At 36.6% G+C, this 11,790-nt stretch overlaps 1 pseudogene; it reads left to right on the top strand.

The window, feature by feature from the left end:
• Nucleotides 1-322: 322 nt before the first annotated feature.
• LOC120006977 lies at nucleotides 323-11,154 on the top strand (annotated as a pseudogene).
• Nucleotides 11,155-11,790: the final 636 nt, after the last annotated feature.

Below are 11,790 nucleotides of genomic sequence, written 5' to 3'. Positions count from 1 at the left end.
ACATGTCATTACTTAACAGCCATATCATCACAGTTTTAACGCAAAATTGTTGGAAGGGTAAATGTGATCTGTTGTTGAAAGTTGAGGCATTAGTGCGGACAGGAAAAAAAGTTGAAGGGCTCAAGTGACCCTTTTTGTAAATTCAAAGACTTCCCAGAGATTTATCCCAAAACTTAACTTGTAACACATAAGTAGTTTAGTACGGCTAAGGCAGCCCGCACCTTAATACGGTACACGCTAATTAAGCTATAGCCTATATAGCAGCAGATCTCCCGGTTTCACTCTCACAGTATCGGAGAGGGGAGAGGAGAGAGCGAGAGAAATGAGTTCATGGAATTACGTCGTCACGGCACACAAGCCCACCTGCGTGACACACTCGTGCGTCGGCAATTTCACCGGCCGTCAGCACATAAATCTGATCCTAGCGTAATCCCTTTTTGCTCTCGCTCTCTCGTCTTTTTGTATTTCACAACTCAAGCGTAATCCCTTTTACGCTTGAGTTGTGAGTTGTTCCCTTTCGCGTGATAGCCAGCTACTTTTTGGGTTATTATTATATGTTTGCGTGGCTGTTACTTATTAGGAAAAGAGAATACAACGGTCAGTATGGTTATATCGCATATATTCACTTTCTTCTCCTTAATAATCTTCCTGTTTGTTGTACCAATCAATAATTTAAATGGAAGACTGCTGTTATATGTTTGAGCTTGGTCCTCTCCCGGAGCTGTAAGTCCTGATAAATTAGTTGATTTCTTGTGTAGTCTATGCTGGATGTGCCAATATATGGAAGAATTGTTACCCTTGAGCTTTTCCGCCCTCGCGTGAGTACCTTTGTAGATTTATTCATTCCTTTCAGATAATGCACAGTTGCATTAGGATTCATATTTTCATTTAATTTCACTTCTGATGTTTTTTCAGGGGGAAACACAAGATCTTTTATTTGTAGCAACTGAAAGATACAAATCTGTGTTCTCCAATGGGATGCTGAGTCGTCAGAGCTTGTCACAAGGTTGCTTACCCATTGTTTGGCAATTATAGTTAAGATATCTGTTGGAAATTTAAAATTAAAAGCAAAGAGCAAAACTGTAAACTTGAAAATAATGATAAAATATAATGATTTAAAGTATTTGACTATTTGAGTTAGATTGTTGATTTTGGAATTGTGTCGCTTAAAAGAAGGATATTGGAATTGTGTAATGAAGTACTATATACTAAAAGTTGAAGCTGGGATTTTATGTGCTATATTTTCTTATTTTTCTGTAGCTTAATTTGTAATAAATCATATGACCTTGTTCCCGATAGAAAAATGTGTATACTGTATAATACTTAATAAGTGTATATGTTTGCATTAAAAAAAAAAAGAAACTTAATAACTGTAAATGGTGGATGTTTGCTGGATACACTTGCGAGACGCTCTAATTGTAATGATATAAATAATTTCTTTAATCAGAAATCATTTGATTTGGTCTTGATGTTACTTATTAGGAAAAGAGAATACAACGGTCAGTATGGTTATATCGCATATATTCACTTTCTTCTCCTTAATAATCTTCCTGTTTGTTGTACCAATCAATAATTTAAATGGAAGACTGCTGTTATAATTTAATCAGAAATCATTTGATTTGGTCTTGATGTTGGCATGTTCCAAAGGCCGGTAGCTTTCTTCTTATTCATTTTTGAAGAACTTGATCTGTTTTTTTCCATTAATGAATTCATCCTTCACCCTGTAGAGCAATGCGAGATGTGTCAGACCGTAATGATTTTCCAACAGTTTATGGTCAGGTAATTATTTGTAGTTGCACTGAATATTTTTATTAAAATTTATTTTGGTTTTTGTTTTTGAGTATTTTTTAGGATAGCTGTGTTTTTTATGGACTGCATGTGCTTTCTTTTTCCCTTTTCACGTTGCAGAATATCCACAAATTTCTGGTATCCAATCTTCTTTTTTTGTTTGCAGATTAGTATAGTTGATCCGGATTGTAGATCAATTGGACTTCATCTATATGACGGGCTATTTAAGGTACAAAGTCGTTGCAACGAATTCACTTTAGTTTTTAACTCCCTCCTTTTGTCTTTATGGTCATATGGTTAGAGGGTAGGTATATAAGTTCCTGATTCATCTTTACATTTTAACATCAATATCCCAAATTTTTTGTTTTTTTGTTTTTTGTTTATTAGGTATAATGTAGATAGGTGTTGTTTAATTGCTTGTATTTAGTTCTAGGTAAACTGCTTGTTGTCTTTGCACCTATTGCTCCTATATTGTTGGTTGTTTTGCATTTCGTTCAGGCAATCCTAGTAGATACTTAAAAAGAACTGGGGAATTAAAAAACAAAATTTTTTTTCAGGGTACCCAAGGAGGTGAAACACAAAGAAAAGAAACAGATGCATGAAAAACAAAGGAAGAGAAATGTAGTAACAGGATAGAACTTTTGGTAACCACTGACTAATGGTATCTAAAAATTTGTTGCAAATTCTGGAAAGCCAAAACTTGTTAGTATTGAACCAACTATCTACGATAGTGTCCAGGACAGTTTCCTTACCTTAGAATATTTGATAGAGTACAACTAGTGTAAACAACCAGCAATATTCAGAAACAACAAGCAAGATGCACAGATTTGGGATTAATAAGATAGCTGTTTGTATTGATAATAGAAAACGGCAGTAACAAGATAACCTAGCTTTCGAGGAGCTAGTACCTCCAATTACAAAACCACACAAAACGTAGTCTGCCTTATTCCTGCCATATACCACTACTTAAAACCCTGCCAAAGTCTCAGTAACGTGCTTGCTCCAGTGAAAAGGGCCCATGTGTAAAGATCAGGAAATTCCACTCGTCTTCTCACGAACCATCTTGCCTCTCCTCTTGCATTGCTTAGTAATGGTCCTATCAACATTCTTTTGTTTCTTTCCAACCAAACAAGCCAGCTAATGGTAAATTGTCCAAAGCAGGTTTGGAGTTTTCCCTTGGTCTTTTGGTATAATAACTCAGTACCTTCAGGCTCCAACTTCTATATGTACCCCTCTCGCTACTTCTGTTGAGTGGCATGAACTCATAATTAGATAGTTTAGGTGTTTTAATTTTACTTTTCTGAAAAGGTTGAATGGAACCCAATGGTATAATTGCATGAGTGCAATCTAGAGGTCATTGGTTCAATTCTTGAAAACAACCTCTCGACATATTATGTGGGGTAAGGTCTACCTACATCTTGCATATCCCTGACCCCACCCACTGCGGGAGCCATGTGCACGAGTGTTGTTTGCCTTCATCCTACCTGCCCCCGACCTCGCCCACTGCATGAGCCTTCCGCATGGGAGTTGTTTACCTTTTTTCTTCTAAAAGGTTGAGATTGTACTTGTTACCTGATGTTGAAGCAACTTCATTCATAGTCATACCACGGTTTTTCACACAATTGAGGGGTGTTTGATAGGTGTGCTTATATTGGAGGCAGAAGAAAGTTACTGCAAAAAAAAGTAGTCTGACTGAAGCTCTCTGCTAATGCAATGAATACGCACATCAATAAGACAACATACATTTACCTGATCTCGATGTTAATGTGTATGATAATCACGCACTGGTCCTTGGTTTATATGTGTTGAGGGCTGGGGTTCAAATACCCAAGTTCTTTTGAACAATAAAAAAATGATGTGGCAGTTGATGCTTCGTCTGTAATAAGACTGATGTTTTTTTATGCTCAGGCTTGAGAATCTTCCTGTTTTGGATATCAAGTTTCTTTATGGCTGTTCAAAACCCACAATAGTAGTGCTGTACAAGGTAACCAAGTTCCATAATATATTTGCAGGTTTATTAGGACTTTTGACCTTTCAATTTTAATGCATTACGCCATGCACATCTTTTGAAATTTTTGTGTTATTATTTTCTGTTATTTTTGAACAAGTTAAAGCTGCAAGGATATTTGCAGAATTATTCAATTAGGAATAAAAGTTGTAACTCTAATTGTGACAATGCTGCATGGTCATACACGAATAAGGCAAGTTTCCATGTGTGAGCATATTTAAGTGCAAGTTCCATAGGCAAGCATCTGATGCATTTATTTATTTTAATTCTTTATTTTTGGAAGTGTAAGGATCAGGGATTGTTCAAATCACGTTCGACTTGTAACCAAGAAATGTCAAAGCTATGTCAATGACCCATGTGTACCTGAATTTTGCAAGTGCTTGTACTTGCTAGATAATCCGGCACTTTTCTATACTTGATGTGTTATACACAATCAAAACTTGCCTTCTTGATGCTATTGAGTGCGATCTCTCTTTATCCTTCAGAAAGAAATGAGTAACCGATTTATGAACAAACCAGTGTGCCATTAATGTTATTGAGTTTAGTTCTTATACCATCTCATAGATTTCCTAATTATGGCCGTCTAATTGTGCAGGATTACCAAGGTGGTCGTCATGTCAAAACATATGAGGTTACTGTGAAAGATAAAGGTTTTGTTGAGGGGCCATGGTCCCAGAACAATGTTGACAATGAGGCTGATTTGCTAATAACAGTACCCCCACCCCTCTGTGGTGTTCTCATTATTGGTGGAAAAACAATTGTCTATCGCAGTGCTAGTGCTTTGGGAAAGATCCAAATAGGACAAGTAGGTTGCTTGTAACTTCTTTGAGCCTCTTATGATCTTAGTAGGATTTTCTCTTCAACATTCTTTTTCACGTGCACTTCAGTTCGTCACAAAGGCGTATGGAAGAGTTGATCCTGATGGTTCTGGATATTTACTTGGTGATGAGTCTGGGCTTCTTCATTTACTTGTTATAAACCATGAGAAAGAGAAGTAAGTGGACAGTTTATTCGTTATTTGTAAGTTTTGGAGTTATTTAACCACTTGCCTTGAGAAAGATTTGGTGAAAGGAATAACAAAATACAATATTGCCGACTTCCATGGATAGCTTGTGTATTTTAAAATCTCTTGGTATTTCATCTTGCAGGGTCACTAAACTCCAAATTATGCTCTTGGGGGAAACTTCGATTGCATCAACGATTTCTTATCTTCAAAATGAATTTGTATTCATTGGCTCAAGCTATGGAGATTCACAGGTTTGGTGAACAATAATATTACATCCTTGTTGTCTTATATATATATATATATATATATATATATATATATAGAGAGAGAGAGAGAGAGAGAGAGAGAGAAGACAATATGTCCTAAACTTGTGTCTGGTTTCGTAGCATTCAATTCCTGGATATTAGAGAGCAGCAAAAGCAATATGTGAATCAGAAAATTTATTTCATTATTTTGATTATGGAGGACTAGGAATAGGCGTTTGTTGGGGAAATCTCCTTGGTTTTCCAGATCCCCTAGTCTATATTTTTGCTATTGGTCGAGGGAAAGAGGTTATTACTTGCAATATATGTATTTACAGCAGAGTCTTTTGTAGACATCCCTGAGGGTATTACTTGTAATATATGTATTTACGGCACAGTCTTTTGTTGACATCCCTGGTATGTATTGGTTAGACATCAATTTGATCTTGAATGTGCAGCTTGTAAAGCTAAATCTACAAACTGATGTCAAAGGTCCACGTGTGAAAGTGTTGAAAAAATATCTCAATTTGGGTCCAATTGATGATTTCTATGTGGTGGACCTTGAGAGGCAAGGCCAAGGCCAGGTCGTGACTTGCTCTGGCATGTACAAGAATTATTCTCTTCATATAGTTCAAATTGGGACCAGAATCAATGTGCAAGTATGATGAATCTTACTTAATTTCTTTTAGTCTTACAGAATCATCCATGATCTACTCATAAGACTTTTTGAAAATATGAGTTATGCAGGCTTCGGTAGGACTTCCGGGTATCACGGGAATGTGGTCAATAAGATCATCCACTGGTGACCCATTTGATAACCTCCTGGTTGTTAGTTTCGTCAGTGAGACACGGATTTTAGCGATGACTATTGATGATAAACTTGAAGAAACTGAGATAGAGGGTTTCTCTTCTCAAGAACAGACATTATTCTACCATTATGCTGTGTACAATCAAGTTGTACAAGTAGGTTTTCTTGCCCATTCCCAGCCAAATGCAATCATGCTGTAGGTTTCAATTTTTAAGTGTTTTATTCTACATCTGTCATGCTCTAATTTTAAGGATATAGTGTGTAACCGGAAGTGAACCCTAATTGATTTAGATGATAGTTGAGCATGGCATTTATGATTGGTGGCTAATCAATAACCATTACAGGTCACTTCAAGTTTTGTGAGGCTAGTAAGTTCTACCTCAAGAGAGCTTCGAGATGAATCCGATAAATATTCAATCAATGTTGCCACAGCAAATGAGTCACAGGTGTTTCCTGCCTCTATGAGGTCGCTCGTTGTTTCTCAATTCATTTAATGTGATTAAACCATTTTTTTTAACTTCCATCTCGTTGTCATGGCAACTTCATTTAGACTACCTCTCATGCTGATATTAATATTGCCTAGGAAGTTGTACTGTTTTGGAATTACATTTTCATTTGCGGAAGCATCTTGTTCAATGAGATTGTCCAATTAACATTCACTGTCTTTTGGTTCTTAGGAAGTTGCTTATAATGGCATTTCAGCTTTTGAATTTATTATAGTAAGAATCCAAGTTGATCATTGAAAGTCTTGACATTACTTTTTGCCCCTCTGCTGATGTAAGATATGTCCAATAAAGCAATACCCTCTCAAGTCTGTGTGGTACATTTGGAATTATCAACATTCCATGACTTTAATACAACTTTGTATAAAGTTGATCAAGGAATACCAGAAAACTAGCAAATAAAGCAAGCATATTTTTGCTTCTCTGATTTTCTCGGTGAACATGTTGATAAGCACCATAAATGAGTGGATTACAAAGATAGCCTATATCTTTCTTCACTTGAATGAAATTGATGCCTTTATGTCTTGTCTTGTCTATACACCATTGTAAGTTTAGTGACTGGTTGCATGTTGAATTTCTTAAATCATGAGTCAGCCCAGCAGGTGAGCTGTGTGAATTAGAGAGCTGGCTGAATGTTGGCCTTTCATTGATATGCTCCTTGTTACATGTCTTACATGCCTTGGAGTCATTGATTGATATAAGAATCCATTGCTTTTGTCACAGGTTTTACTGGCAGCTGGAGAAGTCCACTTAGTCGACCTGGAGATTGGTGATGGGAAATTGACAAAAGTTAATTGTGCACAGCTGGAGCATGCAATATCATGCCTTGACATAAATCCCGTTGGTGAAAATCCAAATTATAGTAAGCTAGCTGCTGTTGGAATGTGGACAGAAATTAGCGTGGGGATATTTTCAATGCCTGACCTAACTCTCAAAGAGAAAGTGCATTTAGAGGGAGGGATAGTACCTTGCTATGTTCTTTGTTCTTTTGAGTGGGTACGTTTTCACTTGGGCTTCATTCACATCTATTCTCTGATTCTGATCTTGATTTACTTTAGCTTCTGCTTGGGTGCGTGCTGCTTGACTTAAAATGTGATTTGGGAGTGACCGTTCCATTATTAATGTTTTAAATATCCTGCAACGAAAAAAGTAAAAGCTATACAATTGTCATCATTTTATTGTTATCAACTTTTCACGTTGAGGACATTAACTATGGGCTAAGCTGCATGTTTCGTGGATGATAGTTGATTGATTTTGAATTTGGATACTTGCCACTTGCTGTGCATTTGTCTTTCATTTTCATTCGTTTTAATCACTTTTCTCTTTCTGAAATATGTTTTTTTTGTTCCCTTTCCAGATATCTTACTTGTTATGTGCCCTTGGAGATGGTCATCTCTTGAACTTCCTGTTGAATCTGACAAATGGAGAGTTGACAGATAGGAAGAAGGTGTCTTTAGGTTCCCAGCCTATAAGACTAAGTACTTTCTCATCCAAAAATACTAAGTATGTATTTGCTGCATCAGATAGACCAACTGTCATTTACAGCAGCAACAAGAAACTTCTCTACAGCAATGTAATTTTGAAAGAAGTCAGTCATATGTGCCCATTCAACACTACTGCTTTTCCAGACGGGTATCCCTGCACATGTAGTTACCTATTTGGTTTGTATGAATATTTTTGTTATATATTAAGAAAAACATTACACGTTTTGATTCGTATAATTATTCTGTTAGTGGATTAGAATATATTTTGTAAAGGATATTCTTTTTTCTTTCTTTCTTTCACTAAACGAACTTTATTGGAATAATAATTAATAGGCAATAAAATGTTCTAAGAATGATTTGTTTGTTATGCTAAAGAAAGGATATTTTTTGAATTATTTACTCACACACCTAACTTGTGTGGCGTACATATCTACAGCATGTAATTGTGAGAGGCAATTTTTTCTTGAATAATATTCCAATCTGTTAGTTATTTTTGACAACATTCTGCTGATTGATTTTCCATTTAAATTGTTTGAAAATCCCATTCTCCTCTGAAACCAATTTTTTTTAATGATGCTGACAGTTAGTTGGATTAAAACAAAATGCAATTAGCCTGCTGGGCTTTGCACAATATAGGATTACTCTTTGAAATATGGCACCTGTATAAAATTTTGGCATTTGCTGAATTTCCATATTGTACGAGTTTGGCTAGTGGGGTTTACCTTCTAGTGAGCTCCTGCATAAATGATCTTGTATCTCCTGTTTCTGCACTATACTGCCAAATGTATAATACAAGCGGGTGGTAAGTGTGCCCACATGGGTTCCACAATTAAAATGTTGTCGTTGTTGGCTGGTTTTAATACGACAATGTGAAAAACCATGTTAACAACATCTATTTGGCTGATGTCTTTTGCAGCTCTTCTAGCTTCAGATATAGTGGGTTTGTTCTTTTGGCCTTGTCTTTATTGTTATTGTCAGCAAAGTGTAAAAATTGTTGACCTCTTTATGAACAACTTGCTAGCAAGATGTGTCCATGTTTTTTCTTCTGTTCGGGATTTGAGTGGTATATACTATTAGAAGGTTTTCACAGTTTGCCAGGAGCTTTGATATTTGGTATCTTTTAAGAGATTAAATGCCTATTTAAGATTATCCTTTCCTGGTTTCTTCATGATTCTAATGTTACAATTGGTGCTTTCACTATTTTCGATAGTGCTATCTGGTGTATCACCTATTCACCTGTGTATGAGGGTTGCAGTATATTTTCCTTTTCATTTTCTGTCCTGCAATATAGTTACCACTTTTGGGCAAAATGGCTTATTTCTGTGCAAAAGCATTGACTAGTAGTTTCCTCTCAACAGCCTCGCCATTGCAAAGGAAGGTAAACTCACTATTGGTACCATTGATATCCAGAAACTTTACATCCGTTCCATCCCACTCAGGGAACGAGCAATGCGTATCTGCCATCAAGAGCCATATGTTGTTTGAAGAATCAGACAAGTGCTGAGGAATCTAACTTGCACCCTGTTCAATTGTTGGATGATCAAACTTTTAAGTTCTTATCAATTTATACTCTTGACACCTTTGAGCGTGGTTGCTCTATTCTTAGCTGCTCGTTCTCTGATGATACTAATGTCTATTACTGTGTTGGAACTGAATATGTTTTGTCGCTAAAGAAAAAACCTTCAAAGGTAAAGAGCACGTTGTTTTATGTTTGTTGTTTCTGACTTTCTGTAATAAAATTTTGAAGATGAATACATTCATGCTGTGGTTTATAATTTTCACAAACAATTGTAGGGTTGAATACTGGTTTTCATTGTTGAACATGGGAAGTTATTGCTTATTGCTGAGAAGGAAACTGAAGGGGGTGTTTACTCTCTCAATGCCTTCAATGGCAAACTGCTGGCTGCTGTTCATCAAAAGATTCAGTTGTATAAATGGATGCTTCGGGATGATGGCAGCCCTGAATTGCAGTTTGAGTGTGAACATCGTGGACGCGAACTTGCGTGGCGTGTACAAACTCGTGGTGATTTCATTGTTGTTGGTGATGAGAAGATGTCTATCTCATTGCTAATCTACAAGGTAATATATGAGCCATCAATTACATCAAATTTGGCTATAATTGATTTGTGCTGTTGTATATATCCATAGTTGCTCTGCGTGATTGAAGAAAATGTTATTGTTTTAGTGATATGAAGTACCTTTGAATCCAATGTTATTGTTGGTCTTTTTTTGAAGTTGAAAACAAGAAATAAGAAGCAAACCGCGTGACAGATCGAGAATATAACAACCATCGAACGGATCTGATATTACATACCCAAATCAGCATTTATCTTCATACAAAATACTCCCCTGTTCAAAAAAACTATTCTGAATACAACCTATATAATTGGTTGCATAATATTTCACAGCAGTTTCGTGTCCTTGTTTAGAATTTTCGTGTTTTATACTTTTGATTGAGTTTATATGGAATGATCTTTTTCGCTAATTTGAAACGATTGTCCATTCATCTGCAGCATGAGAAAGGTGCTATTGAGGAACAAGCTCGTGATTACAATGCAAATTTTATGTCCGCTGTTGAGATTCTCGATGATGATGTGTACCTTGGTGCCGAAGACAACTATAACTTGTTCACAGCTTGAAGGAATAGCAAAGGTGCTACTGATAAAGAACGCAGGTGTCTTGAGGTGGTTGGTGAATATTATCTTGGGGAATTTGTCAGTCGGTTCCGGCATGGTTCTTTGCTTATGCGTTTGCCAGATTCTGATGTGGGCCAGATTCCGACCGTCATTTTTGGGACTAAGAATGGTGTAATTGGCGTCATTGCTTCACTTCCCCATGAGCAATTCCTCTTTTTGGAGGAGCTTCGGTCAAACTTGAGGAAAGTTATAAAGGGTGTGGGAGGGTTGAGTCACAAGCAATGGCGGTTGTTCAACAATAAAAAGAGAACTGCAGATGCTAAAAATTTCTTAGATGGCGATCTAATTGAGTCATTCCTTGATCTCAGTCGTAGTCATAAGGATGAGATTTCAAGGGCAATGAGTGTTTCAGTTGAGGAGCTCTCTAAAAGAGTTGAAGAACTGACCAGGTTGCATTGATGTTATTGTCCAACTCTAGTCGCTCTTTTATTTTTGTTCGGACTGGGAAGTAATCAAGTATTCATGTTGGGAATGGTATCCTTTTATCGGGTCCAGTCGTATATTTTCCTATGAACTTCTATTAGCATCATGTGTAACACTTAGGCCATGTGGAACCAGAGCCTGTAAAACTTTACCGCTGGATAATCTGGCTTTTGACTATGCAACATCATAACATGTATAGATGGTGACTTGTGTTGCAGGTTCTCTATTGCATGATTTCAAAGTGCGTGATGGAGTTGCCTGTGACGCTGAAAATATTTGATTTGGCTTTTCTTAAATGGTGTTGAACAAAAATTGTTTTATGGAAAGGGATGACGTGCAAAATTGGAACGGCTTCTTGATTGCTAGGTAATTGGTTGCTCATTTCTGCAGGCATCTCAGTTGATCTGACTAGGAATTAGGAATGAGAGGGTTTTTTGTAAAACGTTAGTTTGGGTACTCCGAGATGTACTTCATGGGGATGTTCTGACGCTCAAGTTAGATCGATGGATGGTAAGGCGGGTGAGATAGCTTGATATTTAGAGCGCTCTTTAACTCGTAATGAATAGTGAAAAACAAAAGTGTCGAAGATTTACCTGAATGTGAGGGTTGGACTCTTTCTATATCGTAGTATGAAAGCTTCTCCTCTGAACTTGCCACATCATCCAGTTTGACTCATCGTATTTGGTCACTTGAAAAAAACCTTTAATTCTTTTAGTTAAATCTCTAGATTGAAAAAAATAGAAAGACAATTGGATATTAATATAGGTGTTCGTCTTTGTCATCCACACGTACATTCATTTAACTTCTTCGATTCAATATTTTTATTGATCGA

Source organism: Tripterygium wilfordii, chromosome 10 (genome assembly GCF_013401445.1).
Source record: "Tripterygium wilfordii isolate XIE 37 chromosome 10, ASM1340144v1, whole genome shotgun sequence".
Taxonomy (NCBI): Eukaryota; Viridiplantae; Streptophyta; class Magnoliopsida; order Celastrales; family Celastraceae; genus Tripterygium; species Tripterygium wilfordii.
Note: the sequence above shows the minus strand (reverse complement) of the source record. Positions and strands in the feature narration are given on the sequence as shown.